Source organism: Bufo gargarizans, chromosome 4 (genome assembly GCF_014858855.1).
Source record: "Bufo gargarizans isolate SCDJY-AF-19 chromosome 4, ASM1485885v1, whole genome shotgun sequence".
Classification (NCBI taxonomy): domain Eukaryota; kingdom Metazoa; phylum Chordata; class Amphibia; order Anura; family Bufonidae; genus Bufo; species Bufo gargarizans.
Genome location: NC_058083.1, coordinates 31,079,490 through 31,105,542, shown reverse-complemented (window position 1 = coordinate 31,105,542; position 26,053 = coordinate 31,079,490). Strand labels below are relative to the sequence as shown.

Below are 26,053 nucleotides of genomic sequence, written 5' to 3'. Positions count from 1 at the left end.
GTGCAAGGAGGAAACCTTTGCTTTCCAAGAGAAACATCGAGGCCAGACTGACATTTGCCAAGGATGAAGTTGACAAAGACCAGGACTTCTGGAATAATGTTCTTTGGACAGATGAGTCCAAAATTGAATTATTTGGACACAACAGCAGAGGACATGTTTGGCGTAAACCAAACACAGCATTCCAAGAAAAGAACCTCATACCAACTGTGAAGCATGGAGGTGGAAGTGTCATGGTTTGGGGTTGCTTTGCTGCAGCAGGACCTGGTCAGCTCACCATCATAGAATCCACGATGAATTCTACTGTGTATCAGAAGGTGCTTGAAGAACATGTGAGACCATCAGTTAGAAAATTAAAGCTGAAGCGGAACTGGACCATGCAACATGACAATGACCCAAAACATACTAGTAAATCAACCAAAGATTGGCTGAAAAAGAAGAAATGGAGAGTCCTGGAATGGCCAAGTCAAAGTCCAGATTTGAATCCCATTGAGATGCTGTGGGGTGACTTGAAAAGGGCTGTACGTGCAAGAAACCCCTCAAACATCTCACAGCTGAAAAAGTTCTGCATTGAGGAGTGGGGTAAAATTTCCTCAGACCGATGTCGAAGACTGGTAGATGGCTACAAGAACCGTCTCACTGCAGTTATTTCAGCCAAAGGAGGTAACACTCGCTATTAGGGGCAAGGGTGTCCTATCTTTTTCCTCAGTTAGAATAGGCATTTTTGTAGAATGACATTTACAGAAGATCTTGAAAAGACTTTTCTTCAGTTTTCTTTGTTTAGTTGGATTACTTTAATCTCTCTGTATTGTTGAAACGGAGATGAAATAACCTTTTATTAAAAATGTTACAAAAAACCACATGCTTTCAAAGGGTGTCCTAATTTTTTCACATGACTGTAGGTGTCATATAGCTTAGATATATATAGCAGTCATAAAGCTTAGATACATATAGCTGTCATATAGCTTAGATACATATAGCTGTCATATAGCTTAGATACATATAGGTGGCATATAGCTTAGATACATATAGCAGTTATATACAGTGGTGGAAATAATTATTTGACCCCTCACTGATTTTGTAAGTTTGTCCAATGACAAAGAAATGAAAAGTCTCAGAACAGTATCATTTCAATGGTAGGTTTATTGTAACAGTGGCAGATAGCACATCAAAAGGAAAATCGAAAAAATAACTTTAAATAAAAGATAGCAACTGATTTGCATTTCATTGAGTGAAATAAGTATTTGAACCCCTACCAACCATTAAGAGTTCTGGCTCCCACAGAGTGGTTAGACACTTCTACTCAATTAGTCACCCTCATTAAGGACACCTGTCTTAACTAGTCACCTGTATAAAAGACACCTGTCCACAGAATCAATCAATCAAGCAGACTCCAAACTCTCCAACATGGGAAAGACCAAAGAGCTGTCCAAGGATGTCAGAGACAAAATTGTAGACCTGCACAAGGCTGGAATGGGCTACAAAACCATTAGCAAGAAGCTGGGAGAGAAGGTGACAACTGTTGGTGCGATTGTTCGAAAATGGAAGGAGCACAAAATGACCATCAATCGACCTCGCTCTGGGGCTCCACGCAAGATCTCACCTCGTGGGGTGTCAATGGTTCTGAGAAAGGTGAAAAAGCATCCTAGAACTACACGGGAGGAGTTAGTTAATGACCTCAAATTAGCAGGGACCACAGTCACCAAGAAAACCATTGGAAACACATTACACCGCAATGGATTAAAATCCTGCAGGGCTTGCAAGGTCCCCCTGCTCAGGAAGGCACATGTGCAGGCCCGTCTGAAGTTTGCCAATGAACACCTGAATGATTCAGAGAGTGACTGGGAGAAGGTGCTGTGGTCTGATGAGACCAAAATAGAGCTCTTTGGCATTAACTCAACTCGCTGTGTTTGGAGGAAGAAAAATGCTGCCTATGACCCCCAAAACACCGTCCCCACCGTCAAGCATGGGGGTGGAAACATTTTGCTTTGGGGGTGTTTTTCTGCTAAGGGCACAGGACAACTTATTCGCATAAACGGGAAAATGGACGGAGCCATGTATCGTGAAATCCTGAGCGACAACCTCCTTCCCTCTGCCAGGAAACTGAAAATGGGTCGTGGATGGGTGTTCCAGCACGACAATGACCCAAAACATACAGCAAAGGCAACAAAGGAGTGGCTCAAGAAGAAGCACATTAAGGTCATGGAGTGGCCTAGTCAGTCTCCGGACCTTAATCCAATCGAAAACCTATGGAGGGAGCTCAAGCTCAGAGTTGCACAGAGACAGCCTCGAAACCTTAGGGATTTAGAGATGATCTGCAAAGAGGAGTGGACCAACATTCCTCCTAAAATGTGCGCAAACTTGGTCATCAATTACAAGAAACGTTTGACCTCTGTGCTTGCAAACAAGGGTTTTTCCACCAAGTATTAAGTCTTTTTTTGTTAGAGGGTTCAAATACTTATTTCACTCAATGAAATGCAAATCAGTTGCTATCTTTTATTTAAAGTTATTTTTTCGATTTTCCTTTTGATGTGCTATCTGCCACTGTTACAATAAACCTACCATTGAAATGATACTGTTCTGAGACTTTTCATTTCTTTGTCATTGGACAAACTTACAAAATCAGTGAGGGGTCAAATAATTATTTCCTCCACTGTATGACCCCTATATGTATCTAAGCTCTATGACACCTATATGTATCTAAGCTATATGGCAGCTATATGTATCTAAGCTCTATGGCAACTATATGTATCTAAGCTATATGACTGCTATATGTATCTAAGCTCTATGGCAGCTATATGTATCTAAGCTATATGACAGCTATATGTATCTAAGTTATATGACTGCTATATGTATCTAAGCTCTATGACACCTATATGTATCTAAGCTATATGACTGTTTTATGTATCTAAGCTCTATGACACTTATTTGTATCTAAGCTCTGTGACAACTATAGGTATCTAAGCTCTATGACACTTATATGTATCTAAGCTCTATGACACCTAAATGTATCTAAGCTCTATGACACCTATATGTATCTAAGCTATATCACAGCAATATCTATATTATGGACAATCATTTACTTTGTGATGTTCCTGGGGGTAGTTTTGAGCTACCAGCTGGGGCTAGTACAGATCGTCAGACGCAGGGCAGCGGGCACACTGGTGGACCGGAGGGAGGGAGCTTTGGAATCCATGGAATCTTTCTTCACGGCTGCCGGCACTGATAAGGATCGCGCATGAGCAATCTCTCACAGGAGCCGCGGCAGCCAGATACAGAGAGAGGGGGCGGGCACCAAAGGCTCTGACGTTTCGTTTACAGAGTCGGGCCCCTTCCTCAAGCAGGGAGAAGCCTGTAAACGAGACGTCACCACCGGAGCCTGGTGAGTGACGGCAGGGGTCACGTGACCCGCATCGGGCGTGTGGAAACACAGCAGAATAAATAATGAATGTACATTAGAAATGTGTTTTTAATAATGTTTTAAGCCACCTTAACATATATTGATTTGACTCAGATAACCCCTTTTTAATTAAAAAACTGATTGAGGAAGATCCAGACCGATACGAGAGTAGATATATAACTAAATAATACAAATATAAAAGAGTAATAAATACAGATGCAGCCGAGATAAACTTGATGGTTAACGCATTAAGTAAAGAATAGGAAGAAAAAGGTAACTAACTTTTCAATGGATTTCAATGGCTTTTGTCACGAGAAAACCAAGATAAGACTGTGCCATGTGTTATCAGAGTCAAGTTTAGCTCGGCTACAACTGTACATTGAAACACAAATCAAAATTCTCCTGTACAATGTCTTCTTATGACCCTTACATTGGACTTTGTGTTGAGTTCTGGTCTCAGTAGAATAATGTAACATTTGGGAATAAAAGATACAGCCCAGAAGTCCAGCACTGGAAGAGGAGATGGCAAAAACCTCCACAGCCACCATGTATTTTCCTTTGGTGCTGAGGTAGGGTGGGATGAAGGAGATCCACACACTGCAGAACACCAGCATGCTGAAGGTGATGTACTGAGCCTCATTGAAGGTGTCTGGAAGTCTTCTGGCCAAGAAAGCTACAATAAAGCTCATCATTGCCAGAAATCCAATGTAGCCAATGGACAAGTAGAAAGCAATGACAGATCCCTCAATACATTGTAAGATTATCTTTCCAACCTCTAGTCCAGTGTTATAATCTGGGAATGGTGGAGAATAAAACAACCAGAGGACACAGATCAAAACTTCTCCAGATGAACCTATAACAAGTAAGGATGTGGAGAGGTGTCTCTTCATCCACTGCCTCAGTGTCCTACCTGGTTTAATGGCTTGAAAAGCCAAGACTACAGTCACTGTTTTAGCTAAGACTGAAGAAACTGCAAGGCTAAAAGTGATTCCAAAAGCCACTTGTCGGAGGAGACATGATATATCTGAGGGACGTCCAATGAATAAGAGAGGACATAAAAATGAGAAGATGAGTGAGAGGAGAAGTATGAAACTGAGATTCTGGTTATTGGCTTTAACAATCGGAGAATCTTTATTTTTTATAAATATCCCCAACACAACTATAGTCACAAGGCAAAATGTAAGATTTATAATAATTAGAGATGACCCCAGTGTGTTTCCATAAGACAGGAATTCAATCGGTCTTGGAACGCAGGAATCTCTTCTTCCATTTGACCAGTGATCGTTAGGACACACTAAGCATGTTTCCATATCTGCAATCAAGAAATTATTATATTTTACCATTGTAAATTTGGCAGAAATGTCAATTTATAGTAGTAGTCATGACATCACTGGCCTGCGGGAAACAGCAAGAAGGCCGCGGTGCTACATCCAGCGCCACTGCCTTCTCAAACAGCTGATCGGCAGAATTCCCGGGTGTCGGACCCCCACCGATCAGAATCTGATGATCTCTGCAAAGGATACATGACCAGTAATAAAAAGCTTCAGAACCCCTTTATTGACCCACATTTTGTGTCCTTTGAGGATGTAGTGTAGCCAGTTTTTCTCATTTTGCTTCTTTGCATTGGGGTTGCCAGATTCCTTGAACCTTTACCCTTATATAGCATCATGAGGTTTTGTTTTTAATAGGATTAGATGATCTTTCCCATGGTGCTGAGCTGGATTAAATATCTTTTCATTACATGTACAGTATATATTTATTTATTTTTTATCTCAAAAATAAATTTTTATTGTGATTCTTATTTTATGACTATAATGAAATATACAATGTTCTGATAGTATGTGATCGGTTGTTGGGATATTTGGAGAGGACATCTGGACACTGCACTGCGGCCCTTCAATAGCTATACATCATTTTTACCAAACCTAATTATATAATAATTCCCCTGTTACACAGGAGGCTCAAGCTCACTGCTGCTGCTTTACATCCTAATCTTCACCAACCAATGACTAGCAACCAGTAGATATTTAAGGCACCTTCCCTGGTCGGTGTGCCTACCTCTGCCTGTTTCTTTATTGTTTCTCTATTGCCTAACCTGACCTGTGCATGATTTTTCATATTGATCCAGTGCCGCTTGCCGTGACCTTGGTTATGGTTCTCAGATTTCCATGTATTCTGCCTGTCCTGACCTTGGCCTGTCACTGACTATGAGTTTGATTAATCTCTCGGTGCCCTGCACCAGTGTATCTGACTCCCAAAAGTCAGATGCCCAACCACATTGGGACTATTCCAGAAGGTAGCGGCCTGGTGGTTTCCTGCAGTGAAGTCTAAATTCCTGTTTGGGGATAAAGGGTGAATACCTGCGGACTGGCTGGATAACACCCTTAGATCTAGCCCAAAGTCAAACCGGTTGGCTGGTACAGTGTTTCCACACCAGCTGCCATAACATTCCCTTGATTACAATTTCTTTGCATTTCATGGCCAGTTTTTATACTGACATGTTATGGTGTTAGAACAACTGCCCCATTTACTCACATTTATCTTAGGATACATATACATTTATCAGCAGTTGCTTCATTAGGTTGGTGATAAACATCTACTGTCAACAATAGCAGATCTAATCATTGTCATCATGGTGTCACGGCGGACAGGACATCAGATACACAGAAAAATAAACAAACAAGTATCTAAGCAAGAAGCTGGGAATCAGGGTCACCTCCTGACATTTTCCTACCAGCTCTCCCTATACTGCTATGCCCACATTCAGACCCTTAAGGTGGGAATAATGTGTCCTCGTGCCTGGACTGCAAATACCCTAAAATCCCTAAGATGGTGAAGGGGAATAGAGCCAGCTTGCTCCCTCAGAACCTGGAGGGGACAGGCGTCTCTCTAACAGCCTAGACAGCAAACAACAAGAAAACAATAACCAACTTATCTTTTCTGAGCAGGAAAAGCCAATCCTTCCTTCCTTTTTTTTTTTTTTTTTTTTAATAAACTGTTTTATTTTCAATTTTCATCATACAAAAAGTTCCATAAAACACAAAGGAAAGAACAGATAACATACACATTGACAGAATCAAGAGAGTTCACAGGCATTTAATGTCTATTTATCCATTATTCCTATCAAAAAATCTATCCCTATCTTTATTCTGTTTCTTTCCTCATATCAACAGTATATAACAGAAAATGTATAATCCCCCCATCCCACCCCTCCCCTCCCCACCCTCCCTTGGTTGTCCTGTGGGTTTCTATCTGGAACATTGCTTTCCTAATCCGATATCAGGGGTTTTCAACCTATTCTTTTGTCTTCGGGTTCGTTCTTCATTTGATCTATTCCTTCCTTCTTCTTATTATCCCTCTTTACTCCAATCCATTTGCATTCCCTATTCATTTTATTTTGCAGGCATATTTCTTCCTTCCTTACTTCCACAGAGCCAGACAGAAGCTATAACCCGCATGGAACACTGGGAGTGGGTGTAAATTAAACCAACAACCCCACCCAGTGCACCTGAAGGGAGGCGGATCTAGCTCAACTCCAAAACAAAACAAAAGACTAGACACGTGCTGCTAATCTGGCAGACCTCCACACTTAGCCCGAGCAGGGCATGACAGTTCCCCCCCCCCTACGGGTAACCTCCGGACACCCCGGACCAACCTTATCCGGGTGGGATCTGTGAAAAGCCCTCACCAGTCGGCTGGTACTGACATCCAGCGCCGGAACCCACATCCTTTTCTCAGGGCCGTATCCCCTCCAGTGTACCAGGTACTGAAGGGAACCCGAAAGAACTCTAGAGTCAAGAACCCTGGAGATATCGAACTCTAAATTTCCACAACCAGAACAGGAAGAGGAGGCAATTGCGATGGTTCCACCGGATTTTTACATATTTTTTCAGTAAAGACCTGTGGAACACATTATGGATCCTCCAAGTTTGCGGAAGATCCAGCCGAAACGCTACTGGATTGACGATCGCAGATATTTTGTACTGTCCAATAAATCTTGGACCCAGTTTCCAAGATGGCACTCTTAGTTTAATATTTTTAGTGGACAACCACACCAGATCACCCACACACAGGTCCGGACTAGTGATGTCGCGAACATAAAATTTTCCGTTCGTGAACGGCGAACGCGAATTTCCGCAAATGTTTGCAAACGTGCGAACCGGGCGAACCGCAATAGACATCAATAGGAAGGCGAATTTGAAAACCCACAGGTACTCTTTGTGGCCACAATAGTGATGGAAAAGTTGTTTCAAGGGGACTAACACCTGGACTGTGGCATGCCGGAGGGGGATACATGGCAAAACTCCCATGGAAAATTACGTAGTTGACGCAGAGTGTGGTAAGTTAAAATCGCAATGCGATTTATAGAATTTGAATTAATCGCATTGCAATTTCAACTTTCTCAAATCCGACAGTACATTCTAGCATGGAGTCGTTCCCATGGTGATGGGGACGCTCCATGAGCACGGAAGTCAGCAGAAGTTCTGTTAAAATCGCAATGCGATTTATAGAACTTGAATTAATCGCATTGCGATTTCAACTTAGAGCTTCTGCCAACTTCCGTGCTCATGGAGCGTCCCCATCACCATGGGAACGGCTCCATGCTAGAATGTACTGTCGGATTTGAGAAAGTTGTAATCGCAATGCGATTAATGCAGGTTATATTAATCGCATTGCGAATTCAACTTAGAGCTGCTGGGTTCCTAATGGTTGTATTGCTAGAATATAACGAAGATTGAGAATATAGCGCTATATTTGTTATATTCGGCAATTCTAGCAATTCAACCATTAGGAACTTAGCTCTAAGTTGAATTCGCAATGCGATTAATATAACCTGCATTATTCACATTCCGATTACAACTTAGATCTGAGTTCCTAATGGTTGTATTGCTAGAATTGACAACGAATATAGCGCTATATTCTCAATCTTCGTTATATTCTATCAATATAACCATTAGGAACCCAGCTCTAAGTTGTAATCGCAATGCGATTAATATAACCTGTATTAATCGCATTGCGAGTACAACTTTGTGACACTTGCTTTTTGATAGGCGGTGGGAGGGTCTGGGAGGGAGGGTATGCTGATTGGCTGGAATGTGTCTGCTGACTGTGAGGTACAGGATCAAAATTTGCTCAATGATGACGTATAGGAGGCGGACCGAGCATCGCATATGTTCGCCCGCAGCGGCGAACGCGAACAAGCTATGTTCGCCGGGAACTATTCGCCGGCAAATAGTTTGGGACATCTCTAGTCCGGACCAGTCACACGTCTCCTGTCAGCCATTCGCTTATACCTCTCACCCATCTTCTCCAAATTCACTTGGATCCTCCGCCAGATAGAAGACAAGGCAAAAGAAAATCTCTGCTCCTCTGGCATCCCAGAGGAACTAGTACCAGAAAAGGTACAAAACTGAGGATGAAAACCGTATGCGCCAAAAAATGGCGACTTACCCGTGGACTCCTGCCTACAGTTATTCAAAGCAAACTGCTAGGGACAAGAATAAGGACCAGTCCTCCTGATTCTCAGCCTCAAAGCACCTCAAGTAGGTCTCCAGATTTTGATTCGACTGCGGATGAAAAGCCAAAGAGAACGAAAGTTGAATACCAAGCCGAGAACAGAACGCCCTCCAAAACCTGGAGACAAACTGTGTGCCCCTATCAGAAACCACATACGAAGGAATGCCATGCAATTTCCCGATATTATCAACAAAAATCTGCACAAGTCTTGGCATTGGGCAGACTATCTAACGATATAAAGTGAGCCATTTTACTAAAACGGTCAACAACCACCAAAATAACTGTTTTCAGGAGGAACTCGGCAGATCCGTGATGAAGTCCATAGACAAAGGAAGAAGTGAACCAGCAGGTCGAGTATGAGCAACCTTTGACCGTGCACAGGTTTCACAAGCTGCCACGTAATCCTCAATGCTCTTACGTAACCCGGGCCACCAGAACCTCCGGGACACAAGGTCAAAGGTGGACTTACCACCAGGACAGTATCGTGATGTTCCTTGAATACCTTGTATAGCAGTCCTTCAGGAACAAACAACCTCCCTGGGGGACAAGAACCAGGAGCCCCCTCCTGGGCTCCCAACACCTCCATCTCCAATTCGGGGCACAGAGCGGAGACCACCACCCCATCAGCCAAAATCGGAGCAGGATCCTCTGAATCACGTCCCCCAGAAAAACTGCGAGACAACGCATCTGCCTTGATGTTTTTAGCCCCCGGGCGAAAAGTAACCACAAAATTGAACCTGTAAAAAACAGTGACCATCTGGCCTGTCTAGGGTTCAGACGCTTGGCAGATTGCAGATAAGCCATATTCTTATGATCCGTATATATACTGTAACGGGGTGAGACGCCCCCTCCAACCAGTGACGCCATTCCTCAAAGGCCAATTTAAAGGGAGTCTGTCACCACATTTGAGCATATTAGACTGATCAAATAGCGTTATATGTGCCACCGAGAACTTAAAAACGGTACCTTTGTTGTATCTAATGGAGTTTTCTTTCAGCCAAAAATGAACTTTTAAGATTCTGTAAATGCGCCCTCTCAAGTGCCCAGGGCGGCGTCTCAATCGTCCGAGCCCCAGGCAGCACCTCTTCAACGGCTCATAACCCCGCCCTCCGTGTGCCTCTGCCCGCCCGTTTACTCTCCTCCTCTCTCCTTTTCCACTGCGCCCGTTACAAATTTGACCGCGCATCCGCAGTGGAAAAGGAGAGGAGGAGAGTAAACGGGCGGGCAGAGGCACACGGAGGGCGGGGTTATGAGCCGTTGAGGAGGTGCTGCCTGGGGCTCATACGATTGAGACGCCGCCCTGGGCACGTGAGAGGGCGCATTTACAGAATCTTAAAAGTTAACTTTTGGCTAAAAGAAAACTCCATTAGATACAACAAAGGTACAGTTTTTAAGTTCTCGGTGGCACATATAACGCTATTTAATCAGTCTAATATGCTCAAATGTGGTGACAGACTCCCTTTAATGGCCAGAAATTCTCTATCTCCTATATCATAGTTCCTCTCGGCGACCGGGAGCTTCTTGGAAAAAAAGCACACGGAACCCATTTGCCAGGAGATGAACCCTGTGACAGCACTGCTCCAACCCCCACTTCTGATGCATCAACCTCCACCATGAATGGCTGAGACACGTCGGGCTGCACCAGAATGGAAGCAGACGCAAAACATTCCTTAATAGTCAAAAAGGCCTGCAATGCCTCATCCGACCAGACAGAGACGTCGGCGCCCTTCTTAGTCACATTGGTCAGAGGTCTTACAATGGTAGAATAGTTCAAAATACATTTTCTATAATAATTAGTAAACCCTAAAAACCGCATCAAAGCTTTCTGATTCTCTGGTCGGTCCCATTCCAGAACCGCCCGGACTTTTTCAGGGTCCATACGAAAACCAGAGTCAGAAAGCAGATATCCAAGAAACGGAAGCTCCTGCACAGAAAACACCTATTTCTCTAATTTGGCATATAATTTATTCTCCCGAAGGATCGTCAAAACCTGTCTCACTTGATCCTGATGGGTCTTCAGATCAGGAGAGTATGTCATCCAAGTAAACTACCATGAACCTCCCCACAAAATGATGGAAAATGTCATTGACAAATCGCTGTAATACTGCTGGCGCATTTGTCAACCCAAAAGGCATAACCAGATTCTCGAAATGACCCTCGTGCGTGTTGAAGGCCGTTTTCCACTCATCCCCTTCCTTGATTCTGATCAGATTGTAGGCCCCTCTCAAATCCAACTTGGAGAACACCTTGGCTCCAACAATCTGATCAAAAAGGTCGAAGATCAAAGGAAGGGGATACGGATCACGGACCGTGATACTGTTCAATTCCTGGAAATCCAGACAAGGTCTCAGCGATCCATCCTTTTTCTTTACAAAGAAAAAACCTACTGCCACCGGAGACTTAGATGGCCTAATATGACCTTTTGCCAAACTCTCGGCAATATACTTCCGCATGACCTCTCTTTCGGGTTGAGAAAGATTGTAAAGCCGAGACTTTGGCAACTTACCACCTGGGATGAGATTCACTGGACAATCATAGTCACGATGAGGGGGCAATTCCTGAGTCCCACCCTCCGAAAAGACATCTGCAAAATCTGAGAGATACTGAGGTAGAGCTGTAGTAGACACACCAGAGATAGATGTGCCAAGACAATTATCCAAACAAAATTCACTCCAACCAATGATCTGTCTTGCTTGCCAATCTATAATTGGGTTATGTTTTGTCAACCACAGTAACCCTAAGACTATAGGAGCGGGCAAGTCCTTCATGACAAAACAAGACATAATCTCAACATGTGAATCACCCACCCTTAACTGAATACCATGGGCAATATGAGTGAGACTCCTTTGAGAAAGAGGGGAAGAATCAATTGCAAAAATCGGAATCTCTATTTCTAACTTGCAAGTACTTAGCTCCAGACTTTGAAGAAAAAGAGAATCAATAAGGTTTACCCCAGCACCACAGTCAATAAATACTTCAACAACAAAAAAATCTTGAGTCTAGCGCCACCATAGCTGGAAGGAGAAAACGAGTATTACAGGGAGCTTTCATACCTGCTTGCTCCACCACTCCATTCATGCTACCAAGAGTCAGGAAGGTTTTTTTTTTTCTCTTTCTCATCAACATGCAGTTTTACAAAATGACAACCAAAAATAAAATGACCACTTTTCCCACAGTAGTAACATAGTTTATACAATCTCCTAAAGTCTCTACTACCAGAATGGAAAGATACCTGACCCAGCTGCATGGGTTCCTCCCCTACCCCAGAGTTAAATGTCATATCACCCTGGGGAGCAGGTGAGACGAAACCACTCACAGAAGGGATCCCTTGCGCGGACGGAGCCTTACACCTCTCTCTAATACGTCTATCTAACCGTACTGCCAAAGACATTGCATTCTCCAAAGAATCTGGGTACTCATGAAAAGCAAGGGCATCTTTCAATCTCTCAGATAACCCCTGACAAAACTGACTACGTAACGTGGGGTCATTCCACCCTGACTCGGTAGCCCATCTCCTAAATTCAACGCAGTAAGTCTCTGCAGTATGTTCACCCTGTGATGAATTACGCAATTTAGATTCCGCCATCGAGACCCGATCTGGGTCATCATAAATTAATCCCAAGGCTTTAAAAAATTCCTCTACCGGGGGCGTGGCCAACTGCCGAACAAGGAGGAAGTGCCTTGCTGAAGCTCCTGCGATCTGGATTCTATCCTGAGACATCCTGCATTACAGTTTAGTCTCTGGACTTTATAAACCTTACGACTGATTAGACATTGTCCTCTGAATCAATCAGACCCTTTTTGGGAGGCAGTCGACCCAAGGAAAAGGCAAACACAGCTTGCGGCCTAAACGGAGAACGGAGCCCCAGGCGCCATCACACTAGGCATCCGTCTCCAGAACTACAGTGTGAAGAACACGCTGATACCGGGAAGTCCCTACAGCCGCTAAGAAGATCTTTCTCCTCCGGATAACCCGAAGTGGCTGAACAATTTAAACAGAGCACGCTGTGCTGGAATGCCCAGGGTCCAAACAGGCGCCATTTTAGGAGCCAAAACATCCACCAGCTCGGCAGCGGTTCCTAACATCAACAGCGCCGGACACAAGTAATAAGGTACCCCCCCCCCCCCTGTGCCGACTATAATCCGGACAAATAGGAGCTCCAGCGGCATAATCTGTGTCTTACCACATAGGCTCCAGTGGCTCCTAATCACACCGTCGGCTGCCAGCAGCTCTTTCTCGGCCCTTGCGCTTGTTTGTAGTGTCGGGCTGTGGCTGCACACTTGCTGGATCTGTTCTGCCTTGCCGATTAAACTCCGAGCATAGAAGTTGCTGCTCAGCTAAATCGCCGAATTTAAAGAGATAGTGTCCCAATTGTTCATAGTACAATACTGCAGGAAAATACATCGGGCTTTATTCCCCTACCATAAATCTTAACAGCATCTATTTACCTTTCCTGCCCCTCCCTGTCAGATCAGCTTAAGGTCCAGAAATCTGCAGGCTGCGGTGGGGTTTCACTCTGCATTACCAGATTTAAAGGGACAGTGTCATACCTGGACCCAGATTTAAAGTGACAGCGTCATATTTGGAACAACTACCCAAAATGACAAAAGAACTCTAGCTGCAACAATTTAGGCATAAAGAAAATACAGAGCGAGATGGCCTAACCTTGATGCCATAACCATTATTCACCCTAATAGCGTGGCATACCAGCTTGAATTAACCAAAATGGTAAAAATAGGTGGCTCCAAAGCTGGGGAAGCAGCTAGCCAGCAAAGATTAAATCCAACGAATGGAGAGATGGATAAATTTTTGAAAAAAGCAGCTGCTACGGTCGCGGCCAGAGAACAAAAAACGGCGCCAGACACTCCAAACGCCTCAAGCCGCAAACAGGCGGAAATCCCAGCCCAAGAATGGGAAGGTGGAGAGGAGATAGACAACCTCCCCATCTCCAGATCTTTCCTGAAAGAAGCCCTGGCGTCTTCGCTATCCTCTGCATTAGAACCTATCAGCTCTGACCTATCATCCATTAAACTTGATGTGAGGCAGATAGGGAGAAGAGTAGAGGCCCTGGAAGAAAACCAGGCAAGCGTCATTCAACATCAGAAAGCGGTCATAAGTAGCGTCTCCCTGATTCAAAAGAATCTTAATAGCTTATACAGCGCAATTGAAGACCAGGAGAATAGAGGAAGACGCAACAACCTTCGCTTCCGTGGCATCCCCGAATCTGTATCCGCAGGAGATCTTCCCTACACAGTAGTACAGATATGCCTCATGATTCTGGGACCTGACACAGCCCACGAAGTTATCCTGGAGAGGGCCCATAGGGCTTTAAAACCAAAACCTGCAACGGCTGATCCTCCCAGGGACGTGATCTGTAAGTTCCTGGCATTCCCAGTGAAGGAAGCGATTATGTATAAAGCAAGATCCGGAGGCCCCATACAATGGGAAGGAAAAGACATCCTCATCTTCCAAGACCTGGCCCAGTCCACCCTGAGGAAGAGAAGAGCACTTAAGCCTCTCACAGATTGGCTTAGGTCCAAGAGGATTCTTTACCGTTGGTCCTTTCCTTTTGGAGTCTCCTTTATGTTTGAAGGACGCAGACTGTCTATCACTTCACATCAAGAATTGGAGTCACTATATGATCTGCTAGGCTGCGGTCCTTTAAACATCCTAAATTGGGACCCTGTCCAGGACCTTCTAGAGCTTCCAGAGATACCCAACTTGGATCCTTGGGAAAAACAGCGAACACCAAAGTCTCAAAGACACAGGAAAAACGCCCGAGGTCCATCTCCAAGACGTTTACAAGTGGACAATTGATATCCAATTAGTTACCACTATGTATTCGCTGCTAAAGAATATTGATTCATTCTCCACTTTTTTCTCTCTTTAAATGCTCTTATACCTATCCCAATCCTGTCTCCTGTCAACTTGCTTCATCAGAGATATGGTATACTCTCTATAGTCACACACCTATTGTTCCCCAGATGGTTACTAACTTCTTCATAGGGTGCTCATATTGATACCTAATCCATTTCCCTTCTCCCCCCCCCCTCCTTACCACTAACTAATACTACTCAAAGTAGTTCTAAAAGTTATTTGTTGTACTGTTCAGCAATGGCCCGCACACTAACCCGGGCATATTGCTCACTTTTTGTTTATGTTGTTGTTAGTTTACAGGGACACTGTGCTGCTACGAAAAACTTGAACTTTGATGACAATCTAGGTCATGTAGGCGAGGTGTTTGCTCCTCTGGAGGCTGGAGACTTGGTATCCGTCTACACCCATGCCACAATAGCGTTTATGAGATATTCCCTATTACCTATGCCATGACGGATCTCCGAATTTCCTCATATAATGTCAAAGGCTTAAAATCACCTTCAAAAAGAGCTCAGATATTTTCTCTACTGAAAAAAGAGAATTGCTCTATTATTTTTCTTCAGGAGACACACTATAAAACTGATCACTATCCTAACTTTTCATTTTCTAATTTTCCAGTGTGGTATCATAGCGGATCCGACTCTTCAGCTTCCAGAGGAGTCAGCATAGGTTTCAGAAAAGGTAGTTCATTCCAACATGTCTCCCATATACAAGATCCGGAAGGCCGATACATAATGGTGAAAGGTACCTTTGCAAACCAGGTATACACATTTATCAATATTTACGCCCCTAACACCCTTCAACACAAATGGTATAACGAAATCTCCCCTGTAGTAGAAAAGTTTAAAGAAGGGATAGTCGTTATGGGCGGAGATTTTAACATCTCACTTAATCCCATTTTAGATTCCACCTCTAAGAAATCCTCTCTCTCCCAAAAAAAACTTAGGATTATCCACAAACAACTCAGCCATCTTCAGTTGGTGGATGTTTGGAGGATCCTAAACCCCCTAGGTAGGGACTACACTTTTTATTCCAATATGCATCACTCCTACCACAGATTGGATTATCTCTTTATTTCTAAAGAACACCTCCAATTTTGCACAAACGCCAAGATTGGTTCCATACACCTCTCAGATCACTCCCCCATTTACTTATCGATTTCCATCCCCCAAAACATACCCAAAGCATTCAAATGGAGGTTAAACGAACAACTAATTACCATCCCGGAACTTAAAAAGCAAGTACAAAGCCACCTGGAGGAGTACTTCCACCTAAACGCCATTCCTGAGACCTCCCCCCATGTGGTGTGGGATGCACACAAAGCCTACATAAGAGGGCAATTCATTAAACTTGGAACCCAACTCAAAAAAGAGAGGACGGCGAAGATGGAACTGCTCCTTTCAGAAATCCAAAAAATAGAAGAGATACACAAGAAGTCCTTACTAACCTCTCACCTCTCCCAACTTAATGATCTCAGATCAGAACTAAAAAACCTCCTTAATACACAATCAGCTAGACTCTATTTGCACTCCCAATTTAAATACTTTGCTCACGGCAACAAAGCCTCCAAGTTAATGATGGGCCTCATAAAAAAGAGGAAAGTCCAAAACCATATTAGTAAAATAAATAAAAGAGAAGGAGGTTTGGCCATAACTTCTGAAGAAATTGCAGATCAGTTCCAAGACTACTATCAAACATTGTATAACATCCCACAAAGCAAGCAAAAAGATCAAATTTCAACAATTTCAGATTCCATAGAATCCTTCCTCACTGCTATCAATCTCCCCAAACTGTCTGAAACTCAAAAGTCAGCTCTCATTGCTCCCTTCAATTCTGAAGAACTTAAAAAGACCATAGATAATCTCCCACATGGTAAAGCCCCTGGTCCAGACGGTCTTCCGGCCCTTTATTATCGCTCCTTTGGTGAAACCCTTATCCCACATTTGTTACAGATAAGTAATAGCTCCCTCCTTGGCTTACCCCTCTCAGCAGAAATGACTAAAGCCCATATTACCATTCTTCCCAAAGAAGGTAAGGACCCATCTCAGTGCTCAAACTACCGGCCTATCTCCTTACTAAATTTAGACTTAAAACTTCTTGCTAAAATGTTGGCTAACCGTCTCGCCCCTTTCCTTCCGGACCTGATTCATAGAGATCAGACAGGTTTTGTAAAAGGCCGAGAAGGGAAAGATAACACAGCCAGAATTCTAAACGCCATTTTTTACGCAAAAAATAAACGTATCCCCCTGACATTGCTAAGCACTGATGCAGAGAAAGCATTTGACAGGGTCAGCTGGGATTTCATGCGCTGTGCACTAAAAAAATTTGACTTTCCTACCCCTTTCATAGATGCTATATTTGCCATGTATTCCAAGGCCTCTGCATCAGTGCTGGTAAATGACATCATATCCCCCTCGTTTGTAATTAGAAATGGCACGAGACAAGGTTGCCCCCTATCCCCCCTCCTGTTCGTAATAACCATGGAGTCACTTTTACAAACTATCCGGCAAGATCCAAAAATTGCGGGGATAAAAATGGGAAAACAAGAACACAAGACCGCAGCTTTTGCGGATGATCTTTTAATCCTTACCACAAACCCACTGACCTCCTTACCCGCCATTTATAACTTACTAGAACGATTCGGCCCCCTGTCCAATTTTAAAATTAATATGAACAAATCCCAAGCTATGGGTATCGGTATCCCAAAGTCCTTACTTCCCTCCTTAAAAGCTAAATCACCCTTTAACTGGGACAGCCCCTACATTACTTACTTGGGAATTAAAATAGGCCGAGATCCCGATAACCTCTTTAATCTCAATTATAACCTATTACTTCAATCTATATCAGACCAGCTCCACCACCTAGATCTTGGGACGCTGTCGTGGTTTGGGAGGAAAAACTTAGTCACCTCCCTCATTATTCCTAGACTTAACTACGTTCAACAAGTACTACCTATCCCAGTTAAGAATAAATATTTCACTACCTTAATAAAAATGGTCCGTAAATTTATATGGAAACAAAAAAGCCCGAGACTGGCGACTACTACCCTACAAAAACCCAGGGAAATGGGAGGTATTGGCCTTCCCAACCCCCATCTCTACAACAAAGCCATCCATTTAACCAGAATTCTTGATTGGTTTCGTGAACCATCCCATAAATCGTGGGTAGAAATGGAGTCCTCCATAGTCCAATCCTCATTTAGGACACTACTGACGGGCGATGGGGAAAAACTTGCCTCCTTTTCCAAAGCCAGCCAGATCATAAACTCTTCGCTCAAAACATGGAAATGGTTTCAAGAATCCAATTGGGGTTTTCCCTTGCCCTCACCCTTGATTCAAGTGAGAGATGTGTTGGAGCTAGCTCCATTGGAGTTGAAAAAATGCCTCCCCAAATCACTTAAAACATCACAAATGCCTATTTTATCTTTACTTGACATAGAAGGGAAGATAGCAAACAAAAAAGATATGGCCACACTACTCTCTAACTCAGATTCACTTCCTTCTCCAATATCTTTCCTCCGCAACTATATTGCTAAACACATTCCCCTTCAATCTCTCCTCAGACCACTTACTTGGTTTGAAGGTCAAATATGTAGCCAATCAACAATTAGCAAACCTATCTCTCAACTTTACAAAAGACTGAGTACTCCCATCAACATGCCAAAACCGGCTTATGTGGGCTTGTGGGAAAAGGATTTGAATATCTCTTTCTCAACACAAGACCTAAACAAACTATATATTACCCCTCATAAATCCTCAAGGTGTGTCCTCATTCAGGAAAATGGTTACAAATTATTGACAAGGTGGTACAAAACCCCTGACATCACATCTAAATACAGAAGTTCTAATTCAGATAAGTGTTGGAGGTGCAATGAGTCTAAAGGTTCCTTTTTCCACATATGGTGGCTATGCCCCCGAGTATTAAGCTGGTGGGAAGATATATTCAAATTGAGCAATACAATATGCGAAACCTCAATACCATCAAACCCCCAGCTTGCCTTACTTAGTCTGCCCCCACCAGACTCCATCTCAAAGATTCCTTCATTATTCCACACTCTTCTCACGGCCGCACGCCTCACCTTACCCCGTTTCTGGCTCACAACCGAGCTTCCATCTTTAGATTTATGGAGAGAGAAGATCGACTCTATATACAGGTTTGAAGAGCTAGCGGCTGCTGAAGCACGCAAATTCCCAAAATTTAAAGCTAGATGGACTAAGTGGGTCAAACACAGACACTCTAATCAAGGGAGAGCTACCCCTACCCCTACCCATATCAATTAAACGATTATGGCCGACTGGTTTATACATGAGATACACAGTTAGTAGAGAGTTCATTAAGATCTGAGTAAGAGTTGATTGTTAGTCATCTTCTTAACATATTAGAAAGATATAGGAATATAAACTTTTCTTTGTCTCAATTTTTCATAGAAAAGTATTCACACTACTGAACTTAAAACATCTAATGTGTCCATGTTATGGTTCCACGTTTGTGTTACTGTTTGTAACTGATTCATTTACCTTGTACAAGCCTACATTGTCTATGTAAGACTTATGCTTATATTCGATTGTACAATTAAGAATACTTCAAATAAATGTTAATAAAAAAAAAAAAAAAAAAAAAAAAAAAAAGATTACAATAAAAATATTACTTTGTAGTAAAATGCTCATGCATTTTATTACTGCTATATCTTAAAGAACAAAGAACAGTACCATCTGTACATCTCGGCTTACAGATGAATAGTGTCCCTGAGCACTTACCAATGAGACAAAAACACCTTCAGGGTACACAAAAGACACACGGTAAACATCCAGTGCTGCAATTGTATCAATACCACTATAACTTTGGCAGGAATATTTAATATTCCTTTCCATTTTTTAAAGATACAGAAATGCCAAGGGCCTCATGGCAATGTTGGTAACAAGTTTAAGGAAGGTTAGTTAGGGGGCTTTCTAGACTGTAGATATACACTTTGGACTTCCTCTGCAGATACAGTCCCAGAAACGCAAAATTTAAAGATACAGATGCAGCCGAGCTAAACTTGCTGGTTGACGCATGAAGTAAAGAATGGCAAGAAAAAGATAACAGACTTTTCAATTTCAATGTACCTCTTGTCTTAATATGACATGTCATAACGGTATTGAAGATACTTAACTCCAAACAAATGTTCTTCATCTCCTCATTTTCATTGATCCTATTTTTTTGTAATGTTATGATTAAAATTGTGAAATATATAAATAAATCTTCTTATTGTGTTCAAAAAAAAAAAAAAAAAAAAAAAATTCCTCTACCGAGCGGAGGGCCAGAGAACCGGGCGGCAGAGAAAAGGCCCAGGATTGTGCGTCCCCTTTAAGCAGAGAAATTATTATACCAACCCTCTGACTTTCATCACCTGACGAAGATGGACGCAGCCGAAAATATAACTTGCATGACTCTTTAAAGCAGATAAAGTCATCCACACCCCCTGAAAACCGATCAGGAAGAGCAACCTTAGGTTCAAGGTTGGACTGACTCCCACCAGCGGAGCCATGAAGCAGACAATTCTGACAAAGTGCAACAGCATTGCGGAGGTCAGCTACCTCCCAAGTTAATTCCTGCATACGATCAACCAACAAATTAATTGACTCCATCTCAAGGCTGCTGCGAAATGGCAGTCTAGGTTATGGCGGGTTATAATGTCACGGCGGACAGGACATCAGATACACAGAAAAATAAACAAACAAGTATCTAGACAAGAAGCTGGGAATCAGGGTCACCTCCTGACATTTTCCTACCAGCTCTCCCTATACTGCTATGCCCACATTCGGACCCTTAAGGTGGGAATAATGTGTCCTCGTGCCTGGACTGCAAATACCCTAAAATCCCTAAGATGGTGAAGGGGAATAGAGCCAGCCTGCTCCCTCAGAACCTGGAGGGGACAGGCGTCTCTCTAACAGCCTAGACAGCAAACAACAAGAAAACAATAACCAACTTATCTTTTCTGAGCAGAAAAAACAAGTCCTTCCTTCCTTACTTCCACAGAGCCAGACAGAAGCTATAACCCGCACGGAACACTGGGAGTGGGTGTAATTTAAACCAACAACCCCACCCAGTGCACCTGAAGGGAGGCGGATCTAGCTCGACTCTAAAACAAAACAAAAGACTAGACACGTGCTGCTAATCTGGCAGACCTCCGCACGTAGCCCGAGCAGGGCATGACACATGGTAAAATGTGTGCAAATCTTCATGCATCCATGTGTCTGATTCATTTTGATAAAGGTAATGTTTTCGACAATGGTGCAGGACAATGTTGCCTATTTGGGTGTAATAACGGCAACTGCTGAGCTGAAACCTCTCTCTGAAATTACAATGAAGTATTGACAAGACAATTCAGCAATAGCAAAGTGGGCTACTTCTAGTCACTTTTTCAATTTTCCTCCCCAGAAGTCCATGGGGTCAGGAAATAGTGTTGTACTGATATCCTTTGCCCACTGCTGCCTCACTCCTTCCTGTAAGTACAGGCATTGCACTACTCACAGTGGCCCCACTCCTCTTCCTTCCACAGCTCTGGTTCCACCCACCATGGTCTTCTGCGAGCCAAGCCTACTTTAAAGGCTTCCAGGCCTGGTCTATAGTGCACATGTATGCTTACTCTCAGCCTCTTAAAAAGGTCAGCATGTGCACGTCCAAATCCTTTCCCACCCTGTCCCTAGGTATTTAAGTTGCCCTCCCCTCTGATAGGGAGCTTGAGTTTTAGGTTTTCTAGTCTCTAGTAAAACGCAAAAGTGTATTTTCTGTCTGACTACCCATTTACCTTACTCCAGCCTGACTACCGACTCTGACTTCTAGTTGCCTTCCCTGACCTAAACCTGTTTCTTGGATTACCCTACTGACACCTGTCCTGATCTCAGCATTGTCTCACGGATATCCTTGTATGCTGCCTACTCTAACCTAGGCCCATCTCCTGACTACACATATTACCTGATTCTACAGTGCTTTTCAATGATGTGTCCGACCCTGCTGGTCAGCCACCAAATGCACTAGAACTATCTGAATTGGTAGTGGTTTGGTGGCTCCTCCTTAGCAAAGTCTGGATCCAGGAGGTAAAGAATGAATACAAAACACGACAAGCTGAACACTTAACTTCAGAGGATGAAGGATGAACAGGACTTCAACACGAACCACACTCCAGCTCTTCCAAGACCAAATTAAGCTATCCCAAGCAAGGAGTGATGGGAAAAGTCAGACTAAATAGGGCGAGGTAAAGGTCACATGATCCACACCTGAACAAGAGTTGTGCACATACCAGCAACACACAGACAAAGTGAAACCAAAAGAGTCTGTCAGATCACTAATGCATAGATAATCTTTCAGACCTTCTGAGACCTGTCACAGATGTGACAGTACCCCCCCCCCCCCTTCTACGGATGACCTCCGGGCACCCAGGACCGACCTTATCAGGATGAGCTCTGTGGAATGCTCTCACCAGACGACTAGCGTTAACATCGGTCGCTGGAACCCACATCCTCTCCTCTGGTCCGTACCCTCTCCAATAAAAGAGATACTGGAAGGATCTCTGGAGAACTCAGGAGTCAACAATCCTGCTGATCTGAAATTCTAAATTGCCGTCCACCATGACAGGAGCGGGAGGCAAGGAGGACGGCTCAACAGGTTCGACACATTTCTTTAGCAACGATTTATGAAATAAGTTATGGATTTTCAATGCCTGAGGAAGTTTGAGACGGAAGGCTACAGGGTTAACAATGGCAGTGATCTTATATGGACCAATAAATCTTGGGCCCAACTTCCAAGAAGGTACCATAAGTTTAATGTTTCTTGTAGACAACCACACAGAATCACCCACTCTCAGGTCCGGACCACTCATACGTCTCTGTCAGGCACATGCTTATACCTGTTGCCCATCTTTTTCAGGTTATTTTGGATTTTCTGCCAAATAGAAGACAAAGAAGAGACAAATTGTTCCTCCTCAGGAATGCCGGAATTTTGAGCACCAGAAAATGTACCAAACTGTGGATGGAACCCATATGCCCCAAAACACGGCGACTTATCAGTGGATTCCTGTCTACGGTTATTTATAGCAAACTCAGCCAACGACAAAATGAAGACCACTCTTCCTGATTCTCTGAAACAAAACATCTCAAGTAAATCTCCAGATTCTGATTAGTGCGCTCTGTCTGTCCGTTCGACTGAGGATGAAAAGCCGAAGAGAAGGACAATTGTACACCCAGACGAGTACAGAACGCTTTCCAGAATCTGGAAACAAACTGAGTCCCTCTATCGGACACCACATCAGAGAGAATGTCATGTAGTTTCACGATGTTGTCGACAAACATCTGTGCAAGAGTTTTAGCATTGGGTAGACTAGGTAATGCAATAAAGTGTGCCATTTTACTAAAACGATCTACAACCACCAGAATCACAGTTTTTACTGAAGAATTCGGTAAATCTGTGATAAAATCCATGGACAAATGGGTCCAAGATCTGGACGGGATGGGCAATGGAAGCAGAGATCCGGAAGGCCGAGTATATGTCACCGTAGCACGTGCACAGGTACCACAGGCTGACTCATAGTCCTCAACACACTTAAGCAATCCCGCCACCAAAATCTGTGAGAGATGAGATCGACAGTCGATCTGCTCCCAGGGTGCCCAACAAGCACCGTACAGTGATGTTCCTCAAACACCTTGTGATGTAATTCAGAGGGAACAAACAACTTCCCCGGAGGACAAGAGTCCGGAGCATCCTCCTGTGCCTCCAACACCCTGGCCTCAAGATCAGGATAAAGAGTGGATATGACTACCCCTTCAGATAAAATGGGACTAGGGTCATTAGACTCACCCTTTCCAGGAAAGCTACGCGACAAAGCGTTCGCCTTGACGTTCTTAACCCCAGGGCGCTAAGTGACGATGAAGTTAAATCTGGTGGAAAACAATGACCATCTGACCCACCTTGGGTTCAGTTGCTTAGCCGACTCCAGGTAGGCCAGATTCTTGTGATCCGTAATTACCGTAATAGGGTGAATTGCTCCTTCCAAACAATGCCGCCATTCCTCGAACGCCAACTTAATGGCAATGGCCAGCAATTCCCTATTCCCCACATCATAATTACTTTCAGCAGTAGAGAGTTTTTTAGAAAAAAATGCACATGGGCGCCATTTACTAGGTGAAGGACCTTTCGACAAGATTGCTCCTACCCCTACCTCGGACGCGTCAACCTCAACAATAAATGGGTGAGTTACATCCGGTTGCATCAGAATAGGGGCCGAAGCAAAATATTATTTCACAGCGGAAAAGGCCTTTAATGCCGCATCAGACCAGACAGAAATATCCGCACCCTTCCTAGTCATGTCTGTTAAAGGTTTAACCACCGATGAATAGTTCAAGATAAATTTACGGTAGTAGTTGGTAAACCCCAAAAACCGCATAAGCGCTTTTAGATTTCTGGGTCGATCCCAGTCCAACACGGCACTGACCTTCTCGGGATCCAAACCTAAGGATGAGAGCAGGTAACCAAGAAATTGCACTTCCTGTACAGCAAATACACACTTTTCTATCTTAGCATACAACTTATTCTCTCTTAGGATCTGTAACACCTGTCTCACATGATCCTGATGAGTCTCCATATTAGGCGAATAAATTAGTATGTCATCAAGGTATACAACGACAAACCTCCCCACCAGATGATGAAAGATGTCATTGACAAAGTGTTGAAAAACCGCAGGAGCATTTGTTAACCCAAAGGGCATGACCAGGTTTTCAAAATGACCCTCAGGGGTATTAAATGAGGTCTTCCACTCATCCCCCTCCTTGATCCTTACCAGATTATATGCCCCCCTCAGATCCAATTTAGAGAACACCTTGGCACCGACAATCTGACTAAACAAATCCAGAATCAAAGGAAGGGGGTAAGAATCACGGACGGTAATACGATTGAGCTCACGGAAGTCCAGGCATGGTCTTAGGGTACCATCTTATTTCTTTACAAAGAAAAACCCAGCAGCCACTGGGGACTTGGATGGTCTAATATGTCCCTTTGCTAAACTCTCGGTAATATACTCTCGCATGGCTTTTCTTTCGGGTTCCGAAAGATTATACAACCGAGATTTGGGCAATTTAGCTCCGGGAATAAGATTGACGGGACAGTCATACTCCTGGTGCGGAGGCAACTCCTGATTACCACTCTCAGAGAAAACATCAGAAAATTCTGAAAGGAACGAGGGTACAGTTTTAGTGGTCACCATAGAGAATGATGCATTAAGACTGTCCGTGCAAAAATCACTCCAATCGAGAATCTGTCTCGCTTGCCAGTCGATGTTAGGGTTATGTTTGCTTAACCATGGTAAGCCCAACACCAACGGAGCAGGCAGACCCTCCAATACATAACAGGAGATAGATTCCTGATGCAAATCACCCACTCTTAAATGAATGTCATTCACTACCTGTGACAGGCATTTTTGGGTTAGAGGTGCTGAGTCAATTGCAAAGACAGAGATACTTTTCTCTAATGCATTAGTAGTCAACCCTAGTAGTCAACCCATGAATGCATACAAACTCTCCATCAATCAAGTTTACTCCTGCCCCACTGTCGATAAATGCTTAGATTTTCAGTTTTGTACTCTAGCGCCACATCGGCAGAAAGGAGAAAACGGGTACTACCAGTAAAAGACAAAAGTAGGTTTTCTTGCTCCCCATTCACACCACAATAGTAATTTGAGGATTAAAAGTTTTTTTCTTTTTGTGTACACCTTGATGCTGCAAGTACGGACAAATATTCACAAAATGTCCCTTCTTGCCACAATAAAAGCAGACTCCTTTCACATGACCCAAGCTTTTGCCAGGAGTAGCTCCTAATAACTACATAGGCTCATCACAAGGCACAACTACCAGTGTCTCTCCACCATAAGTGTCAAAGGAAGCAGTACCCTTATTGGACAGTACGTCCTGAAGGTGAGGACCCCTAGATCTCTTTATTTATTTTTTTAACATATCTCTTTTTATTTAAGAAATCATAAAAGTCAAACAAGATGCGAGTGACATAATAATGAAAGTATTTCAAAGACAAGCAGATATCAAGTTATATTAATGAGATCAGATGAGGAGGGATGATAGAGGAAGGGGGGTGAGAGGGGAGGGGGGGGAGGTAGAGGAAGGGGAGGGTAAGAGGGGGGAGGGGAGGATAATGTACAGATTACATATTATCTCAATAACAAATGTTATTAAGGGTTACATACAAAACTATAACAGCTCAGCTTATATTATTACATG

General features: G+C 43.4%; 1 pseudogene; it reads right to left on the bottom strand.

Annotated features, from left to right (window-relative positions):
- Positions 1-3,247: 3,247 nt before the first annotated feature.
- LOC122935154 overlaps positions 3,248-26,053 on the bottom strand; it is a 44,725-nt pseudogene continuing 21,919 nt past the window's right edge.